A 12,753-nucleotide genomic window follows, 5' to 3' on the forward strand; every position below is an offset into this window, starting at 1 on the left:
GCGCGCCGGGCTGGGTGTTGTTAGCTGATATCCATGGCAGCTGCAGTGGCAGCGTCAGGGTCCTGGTGTGCGTGTGCTTGCGTGTGTGTGTGCTCGCGTGTGTGTGTGTGGTGTACTAGTTGTACAGTAACCGGCGAGAGGGGCGGAGAGAGGCGAAGCGAGGAGGGGGCGGCCTGGGGAGCGGGGAGGGGCGCGCGAGCGGGTGGGAGCCGGGGAGGGCTTCACCGCCCTCCTCTCCCTCCCTCCGCAGCTTGACCCGGTAGTGAAGGCTGGGAGAGAGGCAGGCTGGGTCCGCCTGGCAGCCGCCGGCGGGAGGAGGAGGGAGCCGAGGCCCGGCGTGGGGAGGCCCAGCTGGAAAGGTGGCCAGCCCAGCGCGGACCTTTCCCAGCCTCCGAGATGCCCGACGAGGCGCTGGGCAACTGCGCTGTGAGGATGGCCGACTTCCTCCTACCCTGAGCATCTAGCGCATCCCAGTGCCTGGCGCTGCATCCCGGGTGCGGGGCGCCTCGCGCGCGGACGAGGCTGGACCCAGCGCTGAGTCGCCGGAGAAGACCTAGGATCCGGGAGCTGCGGAGCAGAGCCCGTCGTTTAGAATAGCTTCTGCTCTGCTTCCGCTCTTGACTTCAGTAGTCAAACTCCGTACCCAGTGTCCGACTTCGCCCCTGGCAGAGGAGTAAGTTAGAGAACCAACCGGAGGCTGGTGACTCTGCAGGCACAGAGGTCGCGGGGCAGGCCCGCCCGCGCGCGGCGGGCAGCTGGGACATCGCGGAGGAGTGAGCTGGTCTGGTGGAAGGCAATGTTAGGAAGGAGGGAGGAGGCATCCTTTTTGCCTTCCTTTGAGAAGTAGAAAGCAATAGGGCTTCTGTGGGGGGTGGCAGTGTCCCATTGTCCAATGAACAAAGCAAGCATGGGCTTACTTGTGCTTACTTACTAATTTGCAGTGAACAACTTCACTCCCCCCACCCCAGCAGCCCCCCCCCCCCCACAACATTAGAGATTCTGCTAATAGGTATAGCTGGCACCTATAGGTATGTCTCCCACTAACCCCCACAGACTCAAAAGCCTCTCTTTAAAGTTATAATCCTTGACTAGATAGAATAGCTGGTAAGCAAGGTATGCATGGGTTTGCCTTTGCTTATTTACTGTTCTGTAGCCAACAATCGCGAGAAACTTGTGAAACTGTTTGCTGCAGAGTAGTGAATAAGCACAAAGAAGCCCGTGCTTACTTTTCTTGGTTGTCCAGTTCCCTGGAAGGAGGGCTGTTGGGGTGAGCAGGATCCACAGAGAGATGGACCTTTGAAAGGGGTAAAGGTGGTTATGGGCCAGAAAGGACAAGGATGGCCCAAGAGAACCCCCAGCCTGACGCTGGTACTTCTGTAAGAAACTTTAGGGTGACCTGGTAGGAACTGCTGGTACAAACAAAGAAAACAGTGCTTTGACGGTGAAAACAGCAGCAGAGTGGAGGCTGGAACTCCGCTCACTGTCCAGTAATCAGTGCACCTCGCCTGACACCAGCTTTGTAGTCAAGCGGAGAGGCGAGGAAGGGAGAAAGGTGGCCAAGGATTGCTTATTTTCAGAGAAAAGTTAATTTCCTGTAAGATGTTCAGAGTGATTTTAAAAATTCATGTAGGTGGTAAATACATCTCATTTGCTTCACTTTCAAATATGTCTCAGACAAAAAAGAGAGAGGTGGTACACCCACTTATTCCTTTAGAGCAAATCATGAAACGCATTGAACCTCCAGGGTTCATGATGTCTGAGAAGATAATGTGGGAGGCATGCAATTCAGCGGTGGACCCAAACAGAAGGTAGGCTCTGCTACTTACTAAAAGTGGTAAGTAAATCGCTTCACCTTTTTGAGTGTTGACTTCTTCGATTGTTAAATAAACTAAAAGTACTAACTGGATAAGAGTATTGTGGGGATCAAATCAGGTAATAATGCTTACAAAGCGGTTGCCTGGCAAAGGTAGTTAAGGACTCAGAATATTAATTGGCTTCCTCTTTCCCTTTCAAGAATAACTCACTATTTGGGGGTAGGAGAGGAAATTAAATTAGTCAGAACTGTTAAAACCTGAAAAAAAGAATGAAATGTTTAATCCCGTGTCTTTTTTTTTTCCTTTCTCCAACTTAATAAAAAAAAAACCTGTGTCTTCCCCACCCCCATCCCCCCACTTTAAGAAAACCGATTGCTTAGAGGTTGACAGGTGAGGGCTATTTAGTGAGCGAAGAATGATGTCTAGGTCTGATCCTAGCATTGCCTTGCAAGTAACACTCAGCAGGCAGCAAGATATTGTGACAATGTCCAGTTCTCACTGAAAGAAGTCAGATTTTAGCATTAGAAGGCATGATACTACACGGAAACTGTTAATTAAAGCACTAATGTATTTTCACAAAAACTGCCGTGTTTTGTTGTTGTTAGATGCCGTCAAGTAAGTTCTGACCATAGCGACTGAGTTAGTTAATTGTGCCAGCCTGGCCGATAATCACGTGTGGTGCTGGTTGAAAGGCGGAGGGATAAATGGGTGGTGAGCCTCGGCCTTTCGAGTTCTCGGGTCTCTTGTTTTGTGATGGTTGCATCGGGTGCAGCTGCCTTAGCAGTTCCCTGCTTCAGCTTGCAAGATGGACTTCCTACAAGACATCCCCAAAGAGAAGCCACATGGACCTATCCCCATGCAGCCCTGGGTGCTGGAGCAGCCGTGTGGAGACCCCTGCCAGTGCTGAGATGCTTACACATTCACTGACTCAGCTTTCCTCCTGCAGTCGGCTTTCCTCCTGCAGTCGGCATCATTGCCTCTGTTTTGTGAGGTGGAGGACTTTGTGGACTGGTGTTGGGTTAATGGGTTAATGTTGGACTTGTGGGCTTGGGCAGCATTGGGTTGGGATGTTTTCGTGATGCACCGTTTCTTTACATGAAACTCTCTCTTATACGTGAGTCGCCATGGATTTGTTTCTCCAAGTACCTAGACTAATACAGCGACCCTCCATACAACACATCCCCTGATTGTGTGCCAACCCCACACTTGCTCTTGTGTTTGACCCTGTTGTTGCAGCCACGGTGCTAACTCACCTTGTTGAGGGCCTTCCCCTTTGGGGCTGCTGGTCCCCATCTGCCATGTATCTGCCAATAAAAGTGGTATTTACCAAGTCATAACTACTTGCCAGGTGTTGTTCTATGGGTTTTACTGTATTAATTTATTTCTCCTGAAAAGTTAAAGTAGATAATATTGTCATCCTTTATTTATTTATTTTTAACAGATGAGGAAACTGAAGCACAGGGAAATTCACTTTGGCTAATCTGCTAAAGATGGAGCTAGTATTCAGGCCCAGGTGGTTTGGCTCCATACCTGGTCTCCGTGCATGCACTGTACCCCCTTGTCCATGCACTCATCATAAGTCATGTCAACACTCAGCACACTGTGTCCCCAAAGGTTGAGTCTACACTTTCTCTTCTGTTGAAATTAGGATGAAAGAGAACAAATGGGCATGAGTTTGGTGTGGTAGCATGTTCTCTACCCAGAACCCCCACAGAGTCATTGAAGTCTATGTCAATCGATTACTTCTCAGCTCCAAATTCGCTCATCTTTGCCCTGCCTTGTGATACTAGAACTGGAACCTGAACACATCTTTTTGCCTGCTAACCCAATGCTGGGCCTTGTCAACAGAGGGAGCTAGCATCTGCAGGAAGGAAGGGCTTCCCTGCATTTCCTGAGGTTTTCTCTTTCCCCTTGTAGTGTGTTGCTCACCACAAGACTTTCTGGTGAGTGATGTACAAGAGCCCTAGTTCCCAAGAGTGCATTCCTTCTGCTTGTCCCCTAATCTGTGGCGTACCAGTGAGTCTCGGTATTTTAATACTTACTAGATCCAGTCTATGATGTCTCAATGTATTTCTTGGGCATCCACATCACCCCTCGTGACGTGACTCACAGGTGTATAGGAGTGGGGTGGTGGTGAGGTGGTGAGGTCTCCTAAATTATTCTCTCATTCAATTCTTTGTTGTCAACCCTGCAAGTAGTGGCTATTTCCTATGTCTGCAATTTCTATGTTGTTATTTTTTTTAGTTTTTTAGTTAATTCCTTGCTGTTACTTAAATTTGGCTACTACTAATTTTCCCCAGTTCAAAGTATCCTGCAATTTCAGCATCCCGCCTGGGCCTTGACTGACATAAGGTGCAAAGATACACAGAGAACTGTCTGGAGAGTTGGAAGTCAAGAGTTCAACCTTTAGTTGTGTTTAACCTTGAGTAAGTGGTTTAACCTTCCATAAGTATTTCTCTTCCTTTTAAAAGGGGGTGGTGATAATATGACATTGTTTGGGCAGCATGTAAAATAATATGAAAATAAGTAGAATACTATTGCTATAAAGTAGAAGAGACATTTGTTCAATAAAAAGATCAAAATTCACAACTATTATTTCTCAGTATATCTTCTACCTAGGTCTATATACTTCTAAAGGTGGTATTTCAATCTCATTAAAAATTCTGAGTAATTCTTCACTCTTTGAGTTACATCACATCAAAATGACAGTTTTCACATTCTTAAGGGACTCAACTTGTGTTCCTTTTAAATGTTCTTTGAACTTGAAGAACAAAAGAAGTCTCAAGAGGCCAGATCGGGGCTAGAGGGTGAACAGGGTGTGATTGATCCTGTGAAATCCTCATAGTACAGCCTGGCTGCACTTGCAGAGTGAGCAGTTTTCTGCCCACCACCCATAGAATTGCTCAATCTTTCATTTTATGAGGGAAACAAATCCTCAGCAAAGCAAATTCCCTGTCCTTTTCCCTCACCAATGCAGTCTTCAGTTTCCTTAAAATTACTTCCTAATAGGCCTTCATGACTATCCTATGTCCTTTGAAAAATTTAATCAAAATTACCTCATTTGGATCATAATCAGAGGGGTCATCAAGGTCATGTAGCATAACGTAGTTTACAAAGGTTCATAAGCAATGTGTTAGACTGGTTTGTCTAGAGAAATAAATCCAGTGGTACTCACATATGTGTAAGAAAGGGGTTTATATCAAGGAGAAATTATATAGCAAGATATCCCAGCCAAGTTAAACTCCAGTGCAGAAGTCTGCTCTAAGCTGGGGCCCTCATCTGACTCAGAGAGCTACAGGCCAAATGATGCAGAAAGCTGAAGCAGGATGCAGGAAGATTACAGGCCAGTGGGTGCAGAGTCCGGTGGATCCAAGGTTGATGGAAACATGACAGCTCTCGGTCAGGCGGCCCACATGAGGCTGCTCCTGGAGGCAGGCAGGATGGTCCAGGAGCAGAAAGGGAACATTCCTAATGTTTCTTACTATTATACAAAAGGGCTTATGACACTAAGCAGGTGTCATCGGGCTGCAACCCAATTGATAGGTTGGACTCTGTCATCCCTACCCTTATCTAGGAATGTCTAGTTGACGTGATCTCTAACAATCACAAGTGGTCACTGTCACCATTAAAGCTTGTGAGCCGAGGTATAAGATACAACTATTGGTTTCTCTCCGTTCAGAGCAAAAAGAAGTGAAGGGAATCCAAGACACAGGAACAATAGGCCAAAGACTATCGAACAAGGTGAACCTCAACTTCTGTACTCTGAGGGCTAGGTGGTACCCAGCTACTACTGATGACTCTTAAGAAAGAGTTCTGAATAGAAGGTCCTGAATAGGGTGGGTAGATATTGTAATATAGTCCATAGTGAACAAAATATGTTTATTACAAGGTAATGAGAAAATGACCAGAAAACACATCACTAGAGTCTGTACTGTATTGAACATTGATTAGCAATTTCCAAAATTAGCTTATCCTGGTTTACAAAACTAGAGAGTAGAAATCAAGGAAATGTGGGTATATTACCCAGTGTTTCAAAATACTTAATATTGTTTCTCTTATCCTGATTCTGGAATGATTGCAAATAATGAACACAGCACGCACGGAATTGGGTGTAGCACCACTGCAGTTGATTGGTAAGAGAAGGTCTCCCTCTGGAGGTGACCTTCTTGTCAAACTGCCAAGATGAACAACATCAGATCAGGGAAAAATCTGCGGATAGGACTTTTCAAGTAGTGAAAAAAAGTGTCTAGGTCCTAAGGTGGTCAGTCTGACACATCAGTAAGTAACTTAACTTCATTCATTTTAGCATCAAGTTATGCTACCCCTTAGATTAGTCTAAGGTACCTGAGTGGTGCAAATGGTTTGTGCTATTCTACTAACTAAAAAATTGCTGGGTGCAGTCCACCCAGAAGCACCTTGGAGAGGAAAAACCAGGTGATATGCTTCCCGTAAAGATTCCGGAAGCCAGGAAAGCCTACTCTACAGTGCATGAATCGCTACTGCAATTGAACTCTAGGCAATTCTTTTTGTTGTTGCTGCTATTTGTTTAAAGTTAGCCTATAGAACCTTACAGAATTTGGCCCCTCCCTATAATTTCATTTTCTCTACATATGCACCGTGATAATTTATGTGTTTGTGAAGTAGCACACATTAATTGCTTTGTTTGGCACTCTTCTAATTTGCTTCCTCTTGCTTGATAAACTCTAATTTATCACTTAACTTCCAACTAAATATCCCCTGTTTTAGAAAGCCAACTTTCACTGCTTCCTGCCTGCCGCCCACAGATCTACTCAATCTTTTTGTGCCTTGTGCACTTTGATACAGTGCTTTGTAATTACTAGTGTGCGCATCAGTCTTTGTTCCTAAGGCGTATCTTGTGGACATTGACCTTATTCACCCTGGAGTAGAAACAATCCAGACTAGTGCTATGGAGAGTAAATACTCAATAAATAATTATTATTAAATTATTATTAAATAAATGAATAGATGGAAATAAATGTTGTAGCTATGATTTATAATGAATGTATTATTTACTTTGGAATAGTTTCTATGATATATTTACTATAATTAATAGCCACTAGAGTGTTTATTGTTATTTTATTTTGGAACAAGTAAAGTAATAAGTGTTCCAATCAGTTATGTCAAGTCTCACTCACTAAAATACTGTGTAAATATTGGGTGATTTTTAAAATAAAATTTTCAACTATATTTGTTCACTTCACATGTTCACGATTGGTTTACAGACTGAAAATATGTTGGCATTAAAAACTAGTACTGTTTTATGCAAATGGCAATTTAATAGTGCAGCTAATGTGGTTTGTTTGTTTTTCTCTTTTTTGAGGAAACTTGTTTCATGAGTCTATTTGTAGTAACAATCTATCCTGGTCTCCAATTCTAAAAAGTTGTTTAAGTGAAATTGCATAGCTATTGCCATAATGAACTGAGCTAAGAAGATCAAGAGACGCAGAGAAAAGAAGTTTGTTTCTACTTTCTTTCTTCACTTCTTTACTTCACCTTGCAGATAGTCACTGACGTTCACACAATTTCCTTAGCTGGCCACTCGTATTTACCTAGCTACACGTGAACTATAGCATTAACGAGAGATTTCCTGTGGAAAACACCTGTCACATGATACTTAACAGAAATCAGTAATTCAAGACCATGAAAACAGACCTGATGATGCATTTATGAACTCACTAGCCTCCATTTTTACTTCTGTTTCTGACCCTCAAGGGATTAAAACATAGTTATCTCTTGTGCTTTTTATCCCGTCTAAAGTAGCATTTTCCCACAACCTACATATTTCTCCTCATGGATGTCTCGACAGAATTCACAGAGACTCTCAGTAATCCCTTACTTGGTATAAAACAATTAGAACCAATAAAGCTATTAGTATACCTATTTTATAGAAAGAGGAAAATACCACATACTTCATTAAATTTGGCCAAATTTTTATAATATTGTGGTTGCAAGACTCAAAGGCACATCTCTCTGACTTTGGACTCAATGCTCATAGGATGCACTACATAGAGCTTTGCCCTACCCTTGGCCAGTAACAACTTTGACCTCATACATTCTTTGGATTTTCATTTATAAAATAAGAATAGTGACCTATCTAAGTGATATCCAATGTCTATTCACATCAATAAATGTGTCTACCAAAACGCATCTACCATATAAGTACTTTTTTTGGATTTTTATGTATGATCACAAGATAAAAGCTAATTCATGAATACTTTTAAATTAATTACCCTTTTATTAAATAAAACAATTATATTCATTTGGAAAATAGAGTTATGATAGCAATGTAGAGGGCTTTGTTTTGAAAGGAACTTCAGTTATAACAAAATGAGCTAAAGATACATTGATAAGGTAACAAACCAGGACACTTATGATATATAGATAGATTGATAGATGATAGATAGATTGATAGATGATAGATAGATGGGTTTTATATCAAAAATAAATTAAACATCAAATTAGTCCACAGCAGTACAGAGAACTCAGTCCAACTCACTTTCATGGGACAGTTAATATACTAAAGGTCCTTCCAACTCAAGCTGGCTGATTGTCCAAGGCAGACAGTAGGATGATGTGATGTCAAGGTGTAGTAGAGGCCAGTAGCTCAGCATAGCAAAACAGGTTGCAGTGAATCTCATAATATATCGACGTAAATAGTGGGGGGGGGGGCCTCTGGAGCAGTGGCATCATGGGTGGAGTTGGCGCGCAAGGCAGTAGATACAGCAAGGTGTGTGTGTGTGTGGGGGGGCACCACGTCATGGAACAGCATGGCACAGTGACACAGTCCACCACAGTCCACAGGTTGGCTTATCCCACAGGTAGCACAATACAGGTGTAGAGACACAACAGCTAACTCAGGAAGCACTCTAGTCCAACCACGAGGGAAAAAGAGGAAGGAGCTTGCCTCAAGACCCATTTATCTCTGTCATACCTCCAAAAGAGATCATCAAGCTGTGACCTGAAAGACAGGCTAATCTCCACCCACATGTTCCTATGTGTGCATGTTGGCACAGAAAACCTAACTATCAGAGTCCATCCCTTGCCAACTTGGCACTTGTGCACAATTCTTTAGCCATATGTAATTTCCAGACTATTGAAATCACAATTACACTTTACATCATATAGCTAGCATACATATAAATGAAAACACACTGAACCTATTTGTGTCTGGTATACACGAACAGGAGAAAGGCATTCAAAGAGTACATATAAAGAAGAAATAGTCAAGTGATCATGTGGTTGAACTACCTTTCTCCATTACCCATTTTATATTCTCTTTGCTCTCAGCCAGCATCTCAGCTGGCTGTGGTTTGTTTACATGGTGGGGTGATCCCGACCTTCATTCCTGAGGGGTCTGGGTCATTAGCAGTGCCATCAGGATTGAGTTGCTGTTGTTTGCCATTTACTTTAATAAGAGGGCTTGGTAGTACTAAAATATGACCTAAGGAATCTCCTGGATTCCAGACAAACTCTTCTTTACCTCCATTATGTAGCACCAGTCCAATTTATCACACCACTCAGGTTCAATCACACCACTCAGTACAGCAACCCCTTCTTGACCTGTTGACCCAAAGGCATGAGGAGCTCAAACTGACCAGGGGGCCTTCTCAGCTGCCAGTTCAGTGGAATCAGTGCTGTGTTTCCAGGTGGGAATGTTCCTTCCTTTGGAACTAGGACCTCCAGACATTAAGAGCATAGGATTGCAGGGACAGGAAGCAAAAATGCTGCAAGTGGATGACTAGAAGTAATAGTGAGTGGTACCACTTTGGCTTCCACCCCGTGGTTCCCAGACCCATGAATCTTAGCTGTTGGAAACACAGAACCATATACTGGCTGCTGGTTTAGAGCATATACAGCCTCCTGAGAACATTGTCCCAGGTCTGCAATGTGTTGCATCCTAACTGGCACTGTAATTGTGTCTTTAGGAGGCCCTTCCATCAAACCAGCTGCTTTAGGATGACCAGTGGATTCAAGGGGCATGTGCACATTGCCACACTTCATTTACTGTGAATGAGTTTCTTGATCTGAAGCAATGTTGTGTGGGTTGCCACGCTGGTAAGTCCGTAATTGGTAGTTTTCGCAGAAGCATTGCATGCAGGGAAAGCAAATTCATATCCAGAGTAGACATCTACTCTAGTAAGAACAAAATGATGCTGCTTCCATCCACCAGCTTGCTGGCTTCTGTTGCAGGCAGATGGGGCACTCAGCAGTGACAATGGCCAACTCAGCTTTGGTGACTGGAAGTCCATGTTGCTGAACCCATGCATAACCTCCTTTCCTGCCACCCTATCTACCATGTTCATGTCCCCATTGGGCAACAACAGGAGTGGCAGAGGAAAGAGGAAGACTCGTCTCCATATTATATGCCATCTTATCCACTAGGTTGTTAGAATCTTCCTCTTCATAAGTAACCCTTTCGTGAGCATTCACACGAGACACAATTATCTTCACTTTCTTGGCCTATTCAGAGAGATCTGCCCACATACCTCTTCCCCACACCTCCTTGTCACCAATTTTCCAATCATGTTCCTTCCAATTTCCTGACCATACAGCCAAGCCATTAGCCACAGTCCATTAATTAGTACACTGTCATACATTTGACCATTCCTCCTTTCAGTCAAACTCTACTACTAGGTGCACAGCTCGAAGTTATGCCCGTTGGGAGGATTTCCCCACACCACTGCCCTTCAGGGAGATCCCCAAAAGGGACTCGAGTGATCCTGCTGTTAACTTATGAGTGGTGACTCTATATTGTGCAGAGCCATCAGTAAACCAAGCACAAGTTTTCTGTTCCTGTCAATTTTTCATAAGGAACTCCTCAGGAGGCCATAGGTGCAGAATGGGAGAAGGAAGGTACTGAGACAGAAGTGGAGACTGTGGGCATTTGGGCCACTTTTCATGCAGCTTATTTGTACCTTCAGGTCCTACTCTAGCCTGATCTCATATATACCTTGTCTATTTAATGGAGTGGTATTGCTGTGCATGTCCAACTTTATGACTCTGGGTCAAACAGCACCCAGTTCATGATGGGCAGCTCAGGCCTCATGGTGACTTCGTGGACCATGGTAAGGCGTTCAGTCTCCACTAAGGCCCAGTAATAGGCCAACAGCTGGTTTTCTGCAGATGATGACAGAACTTTATTCCAAAATCTCAAGGGTCTATGCTGTGATTCACCAATAGGAGCCTGCCAAAGACTCCACACTGCATCTCTATCTGTGATTGACACTGCTAGCACCATTGGATCAGCTGGTTCATATGATCCCAGTGGGAAAGCAGCTGGCATGGCATCATGAACCTGTTGCAGAGCCTTTTCTTGTTCTGGGCCCATTAAAAACTGGCAGCCTTTCATGCCACTTGATAAATAGGTCAGAGTAGCACAACCAAATGAGGGATATGTTGCCTCCAAAATCTGATGAATCCCACAAGGCATTGTGCCTCCTGTTTAGTTTTTTTTGTGTGGGGTGGGGGAGGGGAGGGGGGTGTAGATGCAATAGCTTATCCTTCACTTTTTAAGGAATATCTTGACATGCCCCACACTACTAGACTCCTAGTAATTTTACTGATGTGGAGGGTGCCTGAATCTTCGTTAGGTTGATATCCCACTCTCTTCCATACAGATGTACCAATGAATCTAAGTATTTAATACATCTTCCTTGGTGGGTCCAATGAGCATAATGTGATCAATATAATGGGCCAGTGTAATATTCTGTGGTGATCAAAGTCCCTTTGAACTAAATTATGGTACACGCAAAAGAATTGATATATCCATGAGGGAGAGTTGTGAAAGTGCATTGCTGCCCCTGACAACTGAAGGCAAACTGCTTCTGGTGCTCCTTCGAAATTGATATTGAGAAGAAAGTATTTGCCAGATCAATAGCTCCAGGCCTGGTACCAGGAGAAGTATTAATGTGCTCAAGCAATGAAACCACATCTAGAATGGAAGTTGCAATTGAAGTCACCACCTCATTAAATTTATGATAATCCACCATTATTCTCCAAGATACATCTGGTTTTTGCACAGGGCAAACAGGTGAGCTAAATGGGGATGTGGTAGGAATCACCACCTCCTGAATCCTTCAAATATGATGGTGGCACTAATCTCTGCAATTCCTCCAGGAATGTGGAATTATTTTCGGCTTACTATTTTCCTAAGCAACGGCAGTTCTACTGGTGTCCACTTGGTCTTTCCAACCATACTATCCCTTATTCCACATTTCAGGGATCCAATATGGGGTTATGCAAGTTACTAAGCATGTGTATTCCAATGATGCATTCTGGAACTGGGGAAATAATGACAGGATGGGTGTGGGGACCAATGGACCCACTATGAGACATACTTAAGCTAAAACTCCATTAATAACTTGACCTCCATATGTCTCCACTCTGACTGGTGGCCCTTCAGAACATTTTGGGTCTCCTGGAATTAATGTCAGTTCAGAGCCAGTGTTCAATAATCACCAAAAGGTTTGATTATTTCCTTTCCTCCAATGAACAATAACTCTTGTAAAAGGCTTCAGATCCTTTTGGGGAAGGCTAGAAGAAAGCCTAATTGTATAAACCTTTGGAGATGTAGCAGGGTCCTTCTTCAAAGGGACCCGGCCTTCCCCTTATTCAAGGGGTTGTGGGTCTGTAAACTGGCTCCAGTCTGGGAATTGATTGAGGGGTTGTGACTCTCTATTCTGGTGATTAGATTTGGACTGCTGTTCACCTGATCTAGCATTCTTCTGCTTGTATAGATCAAATAAATCTTTAGTAGGTTTCCCATGCACTTCACTCCTAGGGACACCGTGGCTAAGTAGCCAATGTCATAAGTCCACATGAGACAGGTTGCTCTGATTACTACAGAAAACTTGCTGTCCATTACATTAACCATACTTACCCCGTTTCTGCTGATTGAGTGCTGGCACCTATCCCTACC

The 12,753-nt window shown here is 43.7% G+C and overlaps 1 pseudogene; it reads right to left on the minus strand.

Moving 5' to 3' along the window:
* Window positions 1–9,066: 9,066 nt before the first annotated feature.
* On the minus strand, window positions 9,067–12,430 carry LOC123521523 (annotated as a pseudogene).
* Between the last annotated feature and the right edge of the window lie 323 nt (window positions 12,431–12,753).

Source organism: Echinops telfairi, unplaced genomic scaffold, assembly GCF_000313985.2.
Source record: "Echinops telfairi isolate 266 unplaced genomic scaffold, ASM31398v2 ScPeMD7_23;HRSCAF=83, whole genome shotgun sequence".
Taxonomy (NCBI): domain Eukaryota; kingdom Metazoa; phylum Chordata; class Mammalia; order Afrosoricida; family Tenrecidae; genus Echinops; species Echinops telfairi.